At 39.7% G+C, this 19,718-nt stretch overlaps 1 long non-coding RNA gene across 1 annotated transcript; it reads left to right on the top strand.

The window, feature by feature from the left end:
* Positions 1-232: 232 nt before the first annotated feature.
* On the top strand, positions 233-9,987 carry LOC109319579. Its single transcript, XR_002103548.1, has 3 exons — positions 233-1,459; positions 7,521-7,590; positions 9,695-9,987. It is a non-coding gene; the product is annotated as an uncharacterized LOC109319579 (long non-coding RNA).
* The last annotated feature ends 9,731 nt before the right edge of the window (positions 9,988-19,718 follow it).

Raw genomic sequence — 19,718 nt, 5'->3', positions numbered from 1 at the left:
GCCAGATTGACAGTCCCAAAATAGTAGCCATCCAGTTGTCCACAGAACTGATAAAAGTATTGGCTTTGGTGCTGCATTTGTCTCCATAGCTGGTATGTAGGAAATGGAACAGAGACCTTTATTTTCTTGGGAAAAATCCCATTTTATGACTAGATCTAATGAGTTCTAGTCAGAAAATGGGACTTTTCCAAAGAATTTTTTTGCCAAAAAAAAACACAAAGAAGAAAAATCTTTAAAAATTGACTTCACCCTGCTTGTGAAGGGAGGCAGTTGTATAATTAAGAGTTCATGGTCACAAAAGTTTCAACAAGAAGTGTTGTCTGGCTGGGAAGCTTGATCTATTAAGCAGAATGGGGAATTGTGGAAACTGAACTACAACTTCCATGAGACACTATGGCAAAATATCCAAATCTAAATATTTTTAGGAATGAAACTTTGGGGTGTTTTTCAGTAGAAAGAAGGTATTTTTTTGATAAATTTTGTTTATTCAGAAATCCAATTTTCTGTAGAAAATTGTTTTGATAGAAAATTATTAACTGTTCCTATCAGTCAGTCCTATAACACAAGTCCACAAATCACCATCAGATAGTAGCTATTAATAGTCGGTACCAGTTTTGAATTGGTTACTGGTGATGAACGTATTGTTATTCCCTGATCTGTCTAATGCGGTATAAAATAGTATGGTAATTAATTAGATATTTGATTATACTTCAGGCATTTAGAAGCTCAAATGTTTGCAGGGAAATGGAATATTTGAAATTCTATAACAAATTTTTACTGTTTTCCTAAATATAGAATGGTGATTCCATTCTTGCCGCTGAATTATTTTGCGAAACAAAAAAAAATGATATTTGAGGCAAACATTTAAGATAGAGAAGGATGCCAAGTGTAAAGAATGTGCAGAAAGGTGTTATGTCTACACACAGAGCCAATCCACAGAATGGGTAGTCACTAAAACAGCCAAGATAAACAAGACTATGTTGAAGCTAACTTAGTCCCCCAGAACCATCATGAGTGCGTTTATATATTATTGGAGCCAAGTGAACTTTAACTGTGTCTTATTTAACTTGGCCATTTACATGGCTAACCTTTTTTGTAAGTTGGCTCTGTTTGTAGCTATCACACCTTTTGATTACTGACCTTTTCTTGTCTAACTCTGGATTTTTAATCTATATTAAATATTTTTATCTTGTTTAATTTCCTTGATGTTTTTTCTTACTGTAGCAAATATTACAGAAACTATTTTATGATAGAAGGCAAATTTTTTTTTTTATTAGAAAATTCCTTAGCCTCTCAAAGCCAATAGCTTAGACATCTATATGACTGGTAACACCTGACTTTTTCCACAGGATGTTGGTGAAGGAAGAGCTTTTATTGAAATAAATGTTCACGTTTCATTGAAAGATCTTGTACAGATGCAAGTTCACTGCACAGTCTTCATCAAAAGCTTAGTTAAAAGGTAATGAGATAATAACTAAAAACAGTATTTTTCCCTATTTTCTGTTTATCGCCTTTTTATGTATGATCTAAAAAGTCAGCAATTCTGAAAAGACTGTGTACTTCTCAGACTAACAGAGGTATATTGAAAATGTGCACCATTTAGCATTGGGCTTTGCGATGGCTTGAGATAGAAGTGTTTCTATAACTTGTAATGGAAGTGGTATAATTTCCAGGAAGCGGAGACTTGTCACAAATACTGTGGATTCAGTTGCTGAGTGCCTAATATTATCTGTATAATCAGTGGCATGTGGAATTTTGGGACTGGACCCTGTTTCAATAAAACACAGTTGAAAGACTCTCATTTACTTCAGTGGATCAGGTCTTTCATGAAGAGAATGAGAAATATGTTTTTCAGGATGATATTGTTTTCATCCAGAATTTTGGACTAGTGGAAGTTGGTTTTTCCCAGTAGTTAAATTTGAAGCTAAATTTCTATTACAAGCTCATGGAACGGTTGTGTAAATCTCAAAACAGGTAGACTTTATTATCCGGCTTGATAAGAATGTGGTGGACTCAGAACACTTCCCATTAGAGCGAGATCTATGTTAAAACATTCTCTATAGCTGTAGTAACTTTTTGGCAGCCTTTTATGAGTAATTCACCACTGACCACTTGTGCATGTGGGTTATAAATTCCAAAACACCCATATCTCATGCATACAGTAAGAGTTATATTGTCATGGTACTCATAAAAGTCACATACCCTTTGATTTTCTAAGTTTATTTTACTTACTAATTTATTATCATCTTTAAACATTCTCCAATTTATATCATAGCTAAGATTTCAAAAGCAATTGTCCTGGTGAAACAGCCTCCATGAGAGGCTGCACTTGGTGTAGGTAACTCTTTTTTGTTTGTTTGTTTCAGGTAGTGGCTGTAAGGGGTGAATCCAATATTATTGAGTTACTGGCAGAATTCTCATCAGTAGTGTTCTGGAGAATATGCCATTTTTTGAAAAGGGGAGAAAAAATCCAACCAAGACAGAGTTGTGAAACACAATTCTCGTTAGTGCTTTTGAATGTTCTCTCATTCTCTGGCTGTCTCCAACATGCACAATATTGGTTTAAATCATTCTTTTAATGAGCGCCTTTGTTTCTTGATACATGTAGATTTGGGTGTCTCTTGGAGTTTTGCCAGAATTCAGCAAGATTCTGCTACTAAATGACTCTTCCTGTTTTTAATCTAGGCTGTTGTCTTTTCTGCTGGTAGTGGATCATTCCCTTTAGAGGTATGTCATTTTCCTGACTTTACAGATTTGTCACATGCTAATACTTGCAGTTTCTTTCACTCTCTTTTTGAGTTTAGCTTGTCTGCAGTTTAGGCATTTCATTTGCTCCGTTTCCTTCCTAATATGTTGCTAAAGTTTCCTTTCCTAGATGCTTCCTGAGTTTGAAGCTTTCTCTTCGCTAATTTATCATTTTTCTACACGCTTTTCTCTTTGGTGTCACCAGCATATTCAGTTTACAGACTTCCACCATTTTGAGTCTACAGCCTGATTCTTTATAATCTTCCCCCATTTCCTTTTCTCTGATATAATTGTATCAATATACAATTCGCTAATCCATTTGCTGTAAGATATTCAGATAGAAAAGCACAGGGACATTAACCCTTTGTAAGCCACAAACACATAAACCTTTCTCTCCCTGTCCTTCCCCCCCCCCAAATCTCCTAAGGTCGCCTTTTGATGACAGTGTAAGAAAGACAGAAGGCAGGGTAGGATGGCACATTACAGATTTGTTCAGAAATGAATACATTTTTGTAGGCAACAAGGGACACATGTCTTCCTGGCAGCTAATGTTTTACTTTACAGAGTTGTTTGATTATAATCATGTGCAAGAAAGAAGTTTATAATTTTACGGTGTTTAATATATTGTTTAAATACACAACCATTTGGAATGGGAAGAATGGACTGGTGGTAAAATATCAAATTAGGAGCTAGAACTCCTGGAAGTCCCAACTCTGCCACACTTGTCTCAAGCATCACTTTGTGAAACCATTCAACATCTCTTCTGTTTACCTTCTTGGTAAAATGAACAGATGAATGCCTGCTTCTGCCACAATAACCTTGATCCTGTACTATTAAAGTTAAAGGGCAAGGCATTTTACCATTGATATCATTAATAGGAACAGGACTGAGACCACTGTAAAGCTCACTTAATAAATGTCTTGAAAATATTTGAAGCTCTTTGGATAAAAGAGCCTAATACTATTATTAATAAATAGTGTCTGTACTTAATAAAAAACTCCACCAGGTTGTACAAGAACCTTGGAAATAAAGAATGGCAGAGATTTCCTTTAAGGGTCTCCCCATGGGTTTGGCTATATGGGTTTCTCACAAGCAAATCTTTTATTTCTAGGATTTCATCTCTCTCTGCCACGATTATTCATGTTCAAGTCCTAGAGCCAAATCCTGCCCTTAGATGCATGTTTGTAGCTCCCCTTGGCTTTGTTGGAAACTGCAGGCACTTACCCTAAACTATCCAGTATTGCTGTGGTCATATTTGCCTGTCCAACATGACTGTGGCTCTCCATTTATAATCTTGTAATTTGAAATCTTTATTGAGACACTGCTGCGGTTTTTCTTTCATTACTAGCATCTTATTGTCATATTGATTTTCTGTTAAATGGAACTGCATTCGTAATTTTGGCTGGCCGCTGCTGGTTCTTCTTTCTTTTGTATATTTTTGAATGGGATAGAATATTCAGTACACTGTATTTCTGTTGATTTCCTTCATGTGACCTATAAGCAGAGGCATAACAAGGCAGCCAGGTGCTGAGGGCAGCAGCAACTTCTGGCTGCTGCTGCGTGGCTGTAGTAGCACCAGCCTGCTTTCTGCTTGGTCACCCTGTTCCCTCCCCCCACACCTTGTGTTGGCACCTGGACAGCTGCCCTGGTATTCTGCCATAGTTGTGTTGCTTCCTACGTGTCTTGGATGTCTAAAGTACCTTAAATCTACCTAATGTATCCATGCAGTTGTTGGTCACTATGGTATCTAGGGGCTACATTAAAACTCTCTCCTTGGGCTCTTTTCTTTTGTTCTAACAATGCATTGCTAACTTCCTGTTTGAGTGAGTGACTTCATTGTCATTCTTTTCTAAACTGTTTTCTTCTGCTATTGATTTTGTTCCAGCGTTGGAGATCACCCACTGTTTCAGATTGGGAAAGAAAGTAATTGTTATACAAACAAACACTGCACATGCACCTGTAGTGGAGAGCCACTTCAGCAACTTGAGTTTGGTCAGAGACCTGACTGCAAGACAGACTGTGAATCTGTTGGTATCTGGGGCATAGCAAGGCAGCTTGCTGATTGGGTTGCCCAGAGTTAGACCCCTAAATTCTTATTACTTAAACAAGGCATCATATTTGTAAAAGTCCTCAGTATCTAAAGATCCTGCTCGGGTTGTATAAGGCAGGGCACAGGGCAGCAGCACCTCCTGGGTGCTGGTGCCAGCAGCATGGCTGACTAACAACAGCTGCACCTCTTATTTTTCTGTGCCCTCACCCCCAAGTTAGAGCACAGGGCTACTGCCCTAGTCACCCTACCTTAGTTAGGTTACTGGGTGGAATTGCTCACATTTTCAGCCTGAGGGTTATTTTCTATGGGGCAGTCTTTTAATGCCAGACTAAGATAGTTCTTGGCCAGCTCTTGGCATCTACCGAAGGCCCTAAGATAGAGCACAAAGTGTAGACATCTCTCAGCCAAAACCATTAAGTTGGTAGTAAGGAAGATGTGGCATGGGATTATTTATGATAGATTTACACTAGGTTTACACTGATAATTTGCTTATACTGATGAAAATCGTGGGTTCAGACCCATCCTCTGTGTAGGCAGAACAATGCCTTACACAACATTGAAAGTGACCACTCTGTACTGATTTCCTCCAATGCTATTATTGGCTAACATTTTCAAAAGTACTCAAGTGACTTGGAAACCTCAGTCCCACTTACTCATATAGCTTCATTAGCACAGTACTATGGAAAGTTACTTGTGGAAAATGAGACTGGAGAAGTAAAAACACAAGCATATTCTCCTTTTCAGATACAGCATCTTTTTTTTATTTAAAATGCCTCCTTTCCACTATCCAGTCACTGGAAGTCCTTGTTTCACTCAAACCATTGGGACACAAAAGATAAGTCTACACTGTATTGCCAGTGCTTCCAAGGAGGCTGCTCTTGAACTTGAGCTGACCATTTGCTCCTGTTCACACACATGAATCCTAGACATGAGGTAGCGAAGCCACTTTGGAGCACCACCCTAGCCATTCTCAAGGATGCTGGAGACAGATCTTGAGAGTATCAAGGACAGGAACTCCTTCAGAGGGGCTTCACTGGCATCTTTCCAGGTTGAGAGTGACTCTCCCCAAGGATGCTTGAGGCATGGTATAGACATGACTAGGGGTACTTTATCACTTTGCTCCAGAGGTGGCTATTGAGCAGTATCCCTAGTTGATATATAATCCTAGTAGGAGCTTTAGATTCTGAGGCTTTTTACAGATCTGGCCCCTTGCTTAAGTAAATCTGCATAAGAATTTAGGAGTCTAACTTTGGCCATCCCTGTTTGAGTTTTAGCTTTAAGTTTTAAGATGGTCCTCTGGATTGACATGGATCCCCTTCTCAAATCCCCTTATCAATTGTATCCTGGAGAATATGCCATTTTCTGAGAGAGGGAAAAAATCCCATCTAAGACAGAAATGTCACTGTCAATTGTCAGTCATGATTCTACTGGCCAGAGTCATGACTAGTCATTTTTTTGTCCCTTGGTCAGAGACATCATCTGCCAGAGACCCAAGGGTGGGAAAGTATGAGGATGCCAAGCACTGAAAAGTCAAGGGAGGGAGGAGAAGGGGGAATGCTGAACACCAGAGAGTAGATTTATGGAGCACTATGGGATGCTGCTGACACCCCACTCAAAATTTACAACCAGGGTTAGTGCCCCGCTTACCCTGCCCTTGTTATGCTACTGCTTTTGGTTGTTCTTTCCCTTGTTTGGCACAGGACTATCTTTACTGATACAAGGGAAATTGCATGTATGCCAAGAGAGAGCAAGAGAACTACCATACTTGTAAGAGCAATTTTTGCCTAAACAGGGTGTCACTCTGTGATTGCCTACCAGAGCCCTATTTCCTATCCCCTTTTCTCAGTACATCCTTGGCAAAGATGAGAGCAATGCTCCACAACTACCATATCCAAGCCATGACATCCTGTGTTCAGGATGACTTTCATGGAATGACCTAGACAGCCACAGCTCTAATGTTTGCTAACAGACCTGTAGAAGAAAGTGATTCAGAAACTATAAATTTATTGTCAATTTTGTTATGCTTTAGGCAGGCAGTAATTTCAGTTTTCACTGCCATTAGCTAATAATAGTAATTAATTAGTAAATCACGCATTAGGATCTAGGGGTGAACTAACAGGGAAAATGTAAATTTTAAAAAAGGCCACTAATATGTCTGAGTATTTTCTGCCTCAATTGAGAGTTTATGTCTTTTCATCCCTCCATTTATGTCTTTTCATCCCTCCAGAATGAATTGCTGCTCTTAAGAGCAACTTCCACAACCTGCAGTGTTGTCTGTGAAGTATTTTCAGCAAAAAGAGGAGCTGCACTGAGAATTGTCATACGGGTGCCAAAAAACCACGGGGAAAGCTACTCAGGGTTCTGCTGAGAGACCGCACACTTGAGGGAGCTGGGCTGAAATCCACTATGTTAAAATTTTCAGATTTTTTTCACTGCTGATAGCATAAGATTTTTTTTTTCAACTTAACAATCTGATGAGAGACTTCTTATGACCAGCTGATGCGCCTGTGCTCCCTCAGATCTTCCTTTATGCAAACTTCCTATAGTGTTTGCTCTTGACATTTGCCATCAAAGATGAAATGGTTTGAACTCTCTCTCATAGGGAAGTGTAAACTAAATCAATCTAAATTCATGTTATTCGTCCACTTTCAGGATCTCAGATGCTGAAACCACCCCTAAAATTATTCTCTCTCTCTCACTCCCTCTCTCTCCATCATTTTTACAGCATCACCTCTGAGGCATTTTGGACACAGTGAAAGGAAACAGCTGGGCAAGTCCAGAGCTTTCAATTCAAGGTCATTCTGAACCTTTTCACTTGTAAAAAATGTGAATTAGTCTGAGTCATTTTAACTATGAATTGTTTGCAACCCCCGGAATCAGAACTCTGCTGTTCAGTATGGCTCAATTTTCTTTCTGAGTTAATAACACATTGAACAAACATGCTATACCAGACTTCTTCTTTTTTTAAATAAGCTCACAGTGGATTTGCATTCCCAATATAAAAATGTCTCTATTAGCTTAGGGTATTTATAGAACTTCAAAGAGGGTTGAAAGATAGTTAAAAATTAATTGATTACCATCAAATAACAGACACTAAAACTTAATGTATGAAATGCCTTCCCCCCACTGAATAAATTAATAACAAGAGGAAGAATTTAAGATTCTGATTACAGACTCATTTTTACATCTCTTTGTACAACCTAGCAGCATGCAGAGTTCTGGGGTTTTGGCTCTAGGTCTTGCATGCCAGAAGAAGTTGAAAGCAGTATCCTTAGCTGAGAGACTCAAATGCCTCCAAGAATTAGGGGCTCTGTTTCTACTGACATGCAATGAATTGAGCATCTTAATTCCCTTTGGCACCTCAGAAAATGTCAGCGTTTGTGATCCAAGCCTGTGACTGGAGGGGACCTTGACAAAACAATGTCCCAGTAGGCCTCTCAGCCTGTCCAAGTGCAGGATGCCATATTCACATACATAAATGGCTCCATTATATGACTTTCTAGGTCTCATTAAATGCTTCTTGCAGTAAGAATGAGGGGATGCCATAGCATGCATGGCAGTGCAGTATGGTACACTCACTCTGCAAGTGCTGTTTCCTGAAACATATGTAATGAAAATACTTTGGTGAACCACTGGGCAGACACTGATAAGCTGTTTTGAGTGGCATAAATGGAAAGTAGGAAACCCTGGGCTAAAGTAAGTAATCGCTTTCTAGTGAAAGACATTTGCAAGTAGTATGTATGGCACTCTGTATGGTGTTGGTTGTCTGGTGCTGGTTGTTCACCTGCAGCCAGAACTTGATCCAGAGAGGATAGGGAAGTATCTTGAGTCTGGGATGAACCCATCAGCCTAGAGATGATGTCCTGATAGGGCTCAAAGACTGCGAGTGCAAACAGTGAATTGGAGAGGTTTGAGTCTACCATGCAGCCCATATTACTGTCAGTTCAAGAAGTGAATTTGGTTTCTGAAATGGGATGAATCTAGATTCAGTATCATTTTAGCTCATGCTTTTTAGGGCATAACAATATGGTGAATCTCCAGTATCACACTTACCCCTCATAAGAAAGAAATTTAATGGAAAGGGTGCCATCTCCAGGTCATGGAGTTCAAGGCTGCCTATAACTATTACTAATGGCCTTCAGTACACATTACTTAGTAATACACAGAGTTTTAAGAAGAGTTCTTTATTACTGCTGTTATTGCAGAGTCAAGATTTTAAAATTAAGATCATATTTTTTCATGATTAAGAATTACTAGTCAAAACAAAGGTAATATTGCTCAGGCTTTGAAGCACCAACCTCAGATGGTTGACACCTGGGATTTGGATTGGCTTAATTTGGGCTTGAATGATGCCCGTGGGGGAGAAGGATGGATTAAGATTAGCTAGATCTGATCTTTATAAGTCATAGATCATGCATTAAACAGCTCTCATTCTTGAATAGCAGAAGGGCCTCCATAAGCCATTTTTTCAAGGGCAAACTCTTTCCCATCTCTGACCAAGGCAGCTGGACCTCCCAAATTCTTAAAGCGAGCTTGAGACTGAAAATCCTTAGGACCTTCCATAAATACAATCATCTTGTATTATTGAGCACATCAATGAGACATACATTCAGGAACACACACATTCAAAGAAGTTGCATATTTTATTTGTTTAGGTACCACTGAATAGGATTTAATGCTGTAAAAGACATTTCCTTTCCCTTTAAGATATATTTGGAAGGGTGACACCAACTTTGAAATATTGCATTTGAATAAATTTAGTGCCATTTTTAAAAAAAAAAGGGTTGTTGTGCTGTAAGAACCTGATTGATTCATTTTGAAGATGTAGTTTATCTAAAATGAAATATTGGTCAAATCACTGTTTTCTACCATATTGATATTTTGTTCTGTTTTCTTTAGAGAGAATTGCTCTCCAGGCCTGGCATTGTTCACTGCACTGGATTCTATCCTGACTGGAGTCTTAAAATAGTGTGGCATACATTTTATTATAAACATAATAAAGCCATTTTCTAAAACTGCAGTGCTCATTTAAAGTTTTATCTCAAGCTACATAATATAAATTATTTTCAGTAACAAAATTAATCTAATAGGATATTTAACTTATAAGGAACATACATATTCTGATCTGAAATAATGAGTTACTGATATACCTTTGCCCACAATAATGGTTGTTACCCTTAAATCTCTCTCTCTCTCTCTCTCTCTCTCTCTCTCTCTCTTGTTTTAACTTCTGGGTTATATTTATTACTTATTCCAAATGAAGCTAAGTTCCACAAAGCTAATATATCCTAGGATATTGTGCCTAACATAGATAAAATAACAGGACAGTATAGGTATGTAAGAGAGATGGAAGATTTTACTAAGAAATAAAAACATACAGTAAAGAGTTGCACCAAAGACTATAGTAATTAGTTTAGTATTTTTTTATGATACAAGGGCTATCATAATCCTACAGGGTGGTAGGTGTGCCCTAGTAAACATTAAACAGATACCTTCTGATGCCATAAATATATTTAGACAGAAAAATGTACCAAGACTCCACCTAGAGACAGCTGTCTCAGACAATGACTTTCTAGTGACACCATCCAAAATTATTCATTTGTCAAATGGAAAGTTGAGAGTTATTTGTGACTTTTTAGAATCATCAAACTGTCCAAAAACTCATTCATTTTCTCTCAAACTATCCAAAATCAAAGCAGCTAAATGAACATGTTAACTGCTAAAATATGCATTGTCCAGCTTTCTCCTCTACTTCTCACTTAGAACCAGATCATGCAAAGCTTATTCATGTTAGCAAGCAATTACACATGCAAGAAGTGCCACCGAAGACAAATGATTCCTGCGTCAATGACATTATTGCTGTATACAGGAGCTGAACAGTCAGGATCTTCTGCTCCACCAGAGACAATCTTAACAAGCAACTCCCCCTCTGCATTAAATGAAAGAGGACTGGTCTGTATTTCTGGCACTTGAACTGATGTGAGCCTCAACAGCTGTGGGGACTGAGATGAATTTGGTTTCTTTTACAAGTCACTCTGGGTTTCCACCACCATGACAGAGGAAGGAATGTGGCCACTTTGGCCTTGTTCTTTAGAGTAATGGATGTTGGTATTTTAAATTCAAGTTGAAGAATGAACTCAAGAGAAAAGCATCAGTGACCTGTCTGCCTCCAAATGGGTAATTCTTATCGTCTATCAGGAGTACCTACTTAGGGTTGGTCCTGTAAGGTACTGAGCCCTCTGGCTCCGGTCCTGTATAGCACATAAGCATGTACTTAAATTAGGCATATGCACAGTGCAAATGAAGTCAATGGGGTCAATTCATGTGTTTACGTGTTGTATTATAGTACAGTCAGGGTGCTTAGAACCCGAAAGGATTGAAGCTCAAGAAGACAAAGCCTCCTACAGGCAGCCTATGAGACGGACTGTGCTTCCAGCAGACAGGGCAGCTCCATGCATCAGGGTGGGAGTGAGCTACTGGGTTGCAGAGAATATTAGAGTCAAGAGAGCTGAGATGGTGGGGCACAGGTGAAACCAGCATGAGTTGCCTGTGTTCTCATTCCACAGAGGACAAGTGGACCATGCTTTGCAGTTGTGAAAAGCCCCACCACCACGGCATGGCAGAGCAAAGGCCTCTGACAATCTGGCTTGTAATATATTGAAAAGGCAATGCCAATGACTCATTTTACAACCAAGTTATCATTTATCCTACTAGCAAAATCTGTTCAACCCTGGTTATATAGGTTATACAGTAATAAAAGATCAAGTATCCATAAAATTGCCGTTGAACTGTAAATTAATGTGAGGTAAAGCTGTTGCCCAAGGGAATAACCAAGCTTCAGAAAGGTGTGTCCTAAATTAATTAGTACTGAGTTCATCACTGACTGAGAAAAGAATAAGTCTATAACATCCTTTGACTGTGGAGCTCAGAGGTTTATTTTCAAAGACCAGTTGCTGCTTTCATTTGCTTTGCTTTTAAACAAGTCTTTGTTAAATAAAACCTGTAAAATTCATGAATTCATGATTAAAGTCTGTTTTTGGGGGGAGAGAGGGGTTGATTGTTTGGGATTTTTTGGGGGGGTTTATTAACTACAGCTGCATCCCTCTGACCTTGTGAAGTAATGCCGTGTCTCCATCACTTCCTGCAGCCTGCATCCCGGGAGCTTGCATTTTCTCTCATAAAACCCCTACTATGTTTTCCAGTCTCCCCAACAAATCACAGTCTGGCTTTCCTGTCTTTAACTTCACCTTTGAAACCTTGGTTTTCTCTTTAGCTACAGTTGGAAAGATTTTTGTGGTGCTATGCATTAAGGATACCACATACAATCAAAGCAATGGTTTCCTATTCCAAGGTGGGCTATTTTTAAAAGCAGCACACATATTTACAGAGCTTGATGCTGCTTGGCATATCAAGAGGTGTGCATCTCAACATCATGTCCAACAATTAGCTGCTGTACATGGGCACGCACAGATAGCAGCCAGGTTCACCAACGCCAGCTGAAATCAATGGGCGTAATTTTGTTCATTTAAGTGATCATTGGGGCCAAGCTGTCAGATACCTAGGAGCTTTTTTTAGCATTCATTACATCTGTATCATGAATCAAACAACAACAACAAAAAGCAAGGGAGAACTGAAGGCCTGGGTCACTAGGAAGAGGTTATAATGAGTGAGGAAAAGAGCTTATTGGTCCAATATTCTGTCTGAGTGAGAGAGACCTTGCTGTGAAAGCAATTGGACAATGGAAGAGCCTTCTTAGCAAATGGTAGTAGTTTCACTTCTTCGGTTACTTAAAATAAGGCAAAGATATTAAAAAACATGATGGGCTTCAGCCTGGCTGCTTTGTGTTATTTTAGCAGTGCTAAGTAGACTGCTGCCCCTTGAGGATTGATTTCACCAGCATTGCCGGAAAAAGAAGCTTGGCCAAGCTTGGCTCCACTGATCTCAGCCCGTGTAATGAATCCTCAGGAGTCATAGACCACTGGCTTAAGCAACAGCTTGTGCCTGGGATGCAGATCTTTGTAGGACAATTTTGTAGGGAATCCCGAGGACCACAGAGGACCCAGATGATAAGCACATGCATAATCCATACACACTGAGCAAAAGTCATCCCTCTGTGGGCTTGTCAAGTTACTTGCTAGTGGTTATCTACCAGCCGCCATATAAATTGCTGCTATATTATTACAAGATGACTGAAAAAAGATATCTCCTTGATCTCTTGCTAACAAGCTTCAAAGATCTGTATTGAGTATCTGACTGTTCCATGTTCACCGCAAGAACCTTTCCACAAAGTTTCTATCATGGGCACTGATGCTAGCCTGTCTGCATGCTGCTGAACTGACACAATGGAAAACAGCACTTTGTGTCAATTATTAAAAAAAAGAGCATGATTGTTATTCTATAGCATTGATTAAGTGCTGCCAGCACACTTGACACTGTGTAAGGGCCAGGGCCATCACAGCAGCATCAGTGGCAGAAACCTCTGAAACAGTGTTTTCAAGCCCTTCTTTTTCCTTTCATGTGAACCTTGTTTATTCATTTTTTCTCTCTCTTTTCTATATCCTTGTACTTTTCACTGCCTCCTATTATTAGCTATCCCTCAATTTTCTTTCTTTCCCTGCCCTCTCTCCTTCCTTTCCACCCTTCTTTCACTCTTCTCCTGTTGTCTTTTAACAGCCCCATCTTTTCTTTCCTCACAGATTTCCTCCTTTACATGGCTTTCTTCTTCCCAGTGCTCTCCTCATTTTATCTGCAGCCCTAATGCTAGCTTTTCTGTTCATGAATAAACTATGGCAAAATACATGCAGCTAAAATCCTGACAAAATATGGAATTATTTTCAGGATGGATATTTATTGTTCTTCTGATCAGAGAGTATGACAGCTCCTGGTGATAATGCAGAGAAACATACATCCAGCCTTCTAACACTTGCACTAAATAGTTACTTCTAAATTAACTGGCATTAGAGCCATTGTTGTGGTATTCAGGCTTCTGGGACTAGGCACAGAAATGACACGTCAACCAGTATAAGTGATTGGAAACCAGTTCAAATCTGTAACACAACAGAAGTTCAGTCCACATAAACTGCTTTCAAAATGGCTGAAATCCAATTTAAAATAAACCTGGATGGATGTAGTATCAGACTTAACTGATTTAGGTTAAATCAGTTTATTGAACTTCTGCCCCAAGTCCCCTCCAGACTCAAGTGAACTCAGAGTCCCTTAGCATCCCAGGATGCTTTGTACCTCCCCTGCAAAACCCCCTTTGCAAGCTGGGCAGGCTAGCTTTGACCCAAGCTGCCTGCTGTAGCACCCCACAGCTTCTGGCCTGGGCCACTGCAGATATGTGGCTGCATTTCCTGACTCAAAAGTGAATGTCCGTCCACTTGCTTATTGGTTCAATCTACGCTGCTTAGACTAACCTGTGAAGGTTGGGCTTTTTGACTGTCTGTACTTAGCCCTGAAGTGTACCTGCACACAGGTGCTAGTTCAGCCTTCTAAATCTAAGCTCTTTAATGAAATTAACTTTTTCCTTTTTCTGCCAATGAAAAGATATCATCCAACTGATATGAGAGAAATGTGTTGTGTTGCCCTAAAAACATAATTACTATAGTCTATCAAGTACTGTTCACCAGGAAGCTATGTCCACAATTTAATATTGTGGAAGTTCTTGAAATAGCCTCTTTTAACCAAGCCATCTGGACCATGTCTGTCTGACTTGGTGACAAAGGGAACATTTTTGTGTCCTTGTCCAAACTCTCTAGTCCTGGTAAATAGCAGCAACCTGTCAAGGAAAACTGTTCTGTGTTTATAGTGCTTGCTGTCAGGTTCGCATATAATCATATTCCTCTATAATGTTCTCTATTAGGAGAAATTTGCATATGGATGGAAATTAATGGATTAGATAAAGACCCTGTGCAGTATCTCAGCCACTATGGCTGTTATTTTTGATGGAAGATAATGGCACATTTGGCAATGCTGTAACTTGGAGTTTGGTGCAGACCATTGCAAGTTGAAACTATATTAAGGAAGTAGTGCCCAACCTTTCACCCCTGTGGACTAGATAATTGGTACACTGCTTCACTGAAGAACAAATCCAGTCTGTGTGCCCAGTCAGGCACATGCCAGATCAGGCCCCATTTCCAGCCTCAGCCCTGTGCTTAATCAGACCCCCATGCTAGATTGTGCACGTGGCTGCAGCTCTGCATGCAGAACCATGTCACATGGCCCACAGGGATGGCAAATCTGGCTGCGGGTGAGTGGGAACAGTGCTAATTGCCACCACTTGTCCACCACCACATTTCTGGACCCACGGGGGAGTCCCACAGGCCAGAGGTTGCGCACCACTGTAGTGAAGTAATACCATGAAACAGAGGAAACCAGTGTTGTTATGCTGGTCACATCATTGTTTTAGATGGAAATTGTTAGCCCTGAGCAAAAAAATAGCATAGGTTGAGGTTCAAATCACTTGGAATATGTTTAAAATTTCATTCCATATCCTCAGGTTAGCATCCTAAAACAGCAACAGTCCACTTGCCATACCTTTTAACATGTTCTCAGTCTCTCAATTTCTGGAGTATGTTTGGTTAAGTAAAAGAGGAGAATTTCAAAATCACAAAAAATGTGTTATTCCTTTGAAAGTCTATGGAAACTTTGTGCCAAACTTCTCTTACCCTTTCTCAGAAGATATTACCCGTGCAGTCCTGCTTTGGCATGTACATGGTGCTACAATCAGTCTTGCCCATAGTTTTGAATCTCATACACACGTATAAGGCCCACAATCTTATTCAACCTTTCAGCTCTTTCCATGCATACCATTCAATTTCCTTGCAGTGTCACAAACTTTCTACGGTCACTGAAATGTGTCAGGGCTGTTTTTGTCAAACTGCTGAGAGCAGGTTCTTCAGCTCCCACTATGCACTTCTGGGGTGATCAGATCAAAATGTTAGTGGAGTCACATAAGAGCTTATTAGCAGCTGTTGCAGACACTTTCTCTGTGCTCTAAAAACAATGAGAACAACAACTCAGCTGGGAAGAGCATATGCAATAGCCTTTTAATCACTGCTTCAACTCACCATGTCATGATGTGTAAGCTTTATCATCAATGAGGCCAGGAAAACAAACCAGAGAACTTCTTAAATATTTCAAACACCTGCATCTTCTGAAGCAAATTTCTGTTTCCAAAAATCTCCTGGATCAAAATGTCTCACTACCAGGAAATGAAGGACATGAACAAAGACACTTTTGTCTTCCTCCTCTTCTCCCAGCCCGAACTCCATGATAAAATTCCCTAGTCTGACAATCCACGGCAAATTGATAGCTGAGTCTTTACAGGCACAAACGATGCTTTTCTAGGCAACTCTGCAATTTAAAATCTCTCTAACATGAGCGATTTCAATGCTGGTTAGGCTCTGCCTTCTTTTTATTGCTATCTGTGTGGCCCAGCTTTTCTGTCCTCCTTTATCTGTTGCAGTTCTGAAGCCAAAACTAGTGACCACACATACGGGTACATAGGCAGCTGGGGGATACAAATGCCAAGCTTTAGATTCTGTTTATTCAGCAGTGGCATGAAAGTCTATAGTTGGTCACTAGGCTGGATATCTGCCTACAGTCCTGGCGTGGGATAAGTCTGTTGTTCAGCTTCCCTTCTTCTCTGTACTCCATCTCCTGGCAATCACAGTGATGAATTTGTTTCCTTTCATAATAAGTCAAACAATAAGAACATCACTAAATTTTTCATACAGCCCAAGGGCAGGGCTCTTGGTTCATATTTCTTTTCCATAGCACTGTGCTCTGTGTGAAAGCCAAGTAGCCACTTGACTCAGATTGTCCAGTTTTGCCGTCTTTAATGCAATAGCCAGCATCTGTACAATACAATAAAGTAAACTGGCTTGCAGGTATCTCACAGGAGATTTTTTTTTTAGATGAGTCAGTCTAACTCAATCTAAACAGGGTTTATAATCTTACCTAAAAACTGAGTTATATCCTATGACCCCCTTTGGGCAGGGGGCTGGACTCGATGATCTCCCAAGGTCCCTTCCAGCCCTGATGTCTATGAAATCTATGAAACTCCCTGTCTTTTCTAGCCCTATACCTGGCTCTGTAGGTTATGGGACCAGAACCTTGTCTCCCATTCTCTCCACCCATCTTCTGCACTTATAAAATATGTAGCTTTATATTGTATAATCCAGTACAGGTGGTTGTAAAGAGTCTGCCTCCTCCTACATAGGGCCCTCCATCTTCAAAATACTTTTACAACTTAGCTAAGAAAAGGCCACTGTACACCTGAAATGTTTTGTGGTATAGTAATGTTGGTGAGAAAAGTTAGAAAAGGGGTTTTTTTCTCTTGGCATTTTAATAAGGGGAAAAGACCAATATAGATGACTCATATTTTGGTGGGGAATGAGTTTAAGCTACATCAGCAAAACCATTCTTCTCCTGGTAAAAGCTCAGTCAACACTGAATGAACATCTCTATAACTATATGAACAAATGTTTTCTACTGTGTGCTTGGCCTAAGTCTCAGGACTGTTTTTAGGTAAGATTATAAACCCTATTTAGATTGAGAAATTGAGGCAGAGAGAATAGGTGTCTAACAGAAGGCCATAAAAACATTCATTTTGACAGTACAAGTGACATTTGGGGGTTTCTTTTTCTCAGTTGTGCTCACGCCAGCCTCTCGCATTTTGATCTGAACAAGGTGGCTCTCCACTTTGGCCATGTCTGATTGCTTACAGTGTTAACATTTTGCAAAAGCTCTCCATCTATAAACCTTCTTTGCCACTTCTTTGAGAATACAATAGTTCATCACCAATTCAATCATGTTTCTCTGACTAAGGGGGTTTATGTAATTACAAAAAAGGAGATGATTTGAATGTTATATCCCTCTTGTGGAATTATGTTTGGATTTTATCCGAAGAGACAAGGAAGGGATTTTGTTTGTTTTGTTTGATCATTTCTTATCACAGAACTTTGTTTGACTCAAACCACAATGATACAAGCATTCAAACACCACCTTCAGATGTAATATTGATTTATAAAACAGCAGTGCACAGCTGCTAAGCTTCACTGTTGCATACAGAAGGTCTTCAATTCCCAACAAATTACTGGCATTTCTACCTATTTACAAATTAATGCTTCCTCTGAACCTTGTGTTGTTCTTATTATTCCAGTCTGCTTTCTTCAGTCCCTGCCTGGAATCCTTGTGCGTTTGTCTGTTATGTGGTGGTGGGGCAGCTTTAGAGCATTAGTTAAATTGGAGTTAAATAAAAAAATCTAGATCAACTTTTATCCTTAGGCAAGTTATGCACTGAGTGAAATTAAACCACTATATGTACTTGTAGATTGAAGAATCAGAGGTGGAGGATGGGTCAGAAACACCAAGATCAAAGTTTTCCTTCTTTGAAAAAAATCCCTTTGAAAAGCCCCCATGCCACCTATTCTGCTTGTTAATGTTTTGACTGGAAATGTCTGGCAGTGTCATCATCAGCAGAATATTTTTAAAGGCTTTTTTTTTTTTTTTTGGAGCTGACTCTAATAGCAACGCAATGGATCCTTAGCAGCCTCTGTTATATGTCTCTTAAGGGAATATTTTTGTTAATTGCAAATATTTGATTGACAAACATGGGATGCAATTAGTAGGCAGGCACAGTAGGAATGTGCAGTGAACTGGATCTCTGAACCAACAGATCTCAACTCTCTCAGCTTGATCTGAAATAGACTAGAGCATTTAAACCATATGTTTCCCTCAAACTTTCTCTTTCCTCTGCAAATTCCTTATTTCCCTAAACTGGCCTTCTTTCACTCTCTTCACCAAGAGAGCTAATTCATCCTCTATGATCATGTCAAATAAAGACAGAAAATTCCACACAAGCTTCAGACTTATGCTGCTTTTTGACCGTGGCAGTAAAAATTAATGTGGACAAGACTATACATGCCAGTTGTGCCTTACAAAAGCCCTAGGTGAAAGAGAATACAATCTAATTTAACTTCAGACATTTTGAGCTTAATGGTCTATTTAAACAACCCAGTACCATCTGACTACATTTATCAATTACATTTCATTTTATTTATACAGGGTACTGTCTTTCTGGGGAGGCTGTAATTAAAACTTACCTAGATAAATTGTGCTAAAATTCTGTGACAAGGAATTCAAAAGATTTGTGTGTCTCGAGTCTCCAAAGGATTGGCTCTGAAATATAAGAGGGGTATATTCCCTTTAATAAAATTAAGACAACATAAAAGACTGCAAAATCTCCGTGAATTTTTTAATTTCCCCCCCTTTTTTATTACGTTTCATTTTTTTTAAGAGCTGGTTAATCTGCTCTTCTTGCTGTTTGTTTGCTTCTTTTCTAAATCTGTTCTTGTGACATCATAATGCGGCATCCGTGGGTGTGTCTACATGTGCATATTAATGAGAAGCAATAAACGCTGGCATTTATTGTGCTGGAGTTTATTGCTCCCAGGTCCTGTGTTTACATGTGAGCCTTGCACAGCAGCATTTTGAGCTGGGTCTGACCAACCATGGCTGGCGGGGGCCCTGTGGGTCAGCATGTCAGCCAGGGCTGCTCTGACTGGCTCAGATAGCTATGGAGGGGCTGGCTGGGGCATGAGAATGCTTCAGTGCAGGGCTTGCCAGGAAGCAGCTCCCATACTGAAACACCCTCATGCCCCAGCCAACCAGGTCAGCATCTATATGTGTGTTGTTGTACACAAAAGAACTCTGCAGTAGCATAGTATTTGTATTTACAAGTACTAACCAGCTGCAGTGTTTATGAATTTCCTGCAGCCTAATAGGGCCTTACTTGTAGATACTGGGTGCATCTATGCAAGACTAACTGCACAGTAGCTTAATAACACTGTGCAGTAGTGTGCCAGGCAAAACCCATGCTAGTAGGCTACTCTGCAGTAGCATTAAGCTACTGTGCAAT

The sequence above is a fragment of the Crocodylus porosus genome, unplaced genomic scaffold (genome assembly GCF_001723895.1).
Source record: "Crocodylus porosus isolate Cpor-Errol unplaced genomic scaffold, CroPor_comp1, whole genome shotgun sequence".
Taxonomy (NCBI): domain Eukaryota; kingdom Metazoa; phylum Chordata; order Crocodylia; family Crocodylidae; genus Crocodylus; species Crocodylus porosus.
This window is presented reverse-complemented; position numbering and strand designations above follow the sequence as displayed.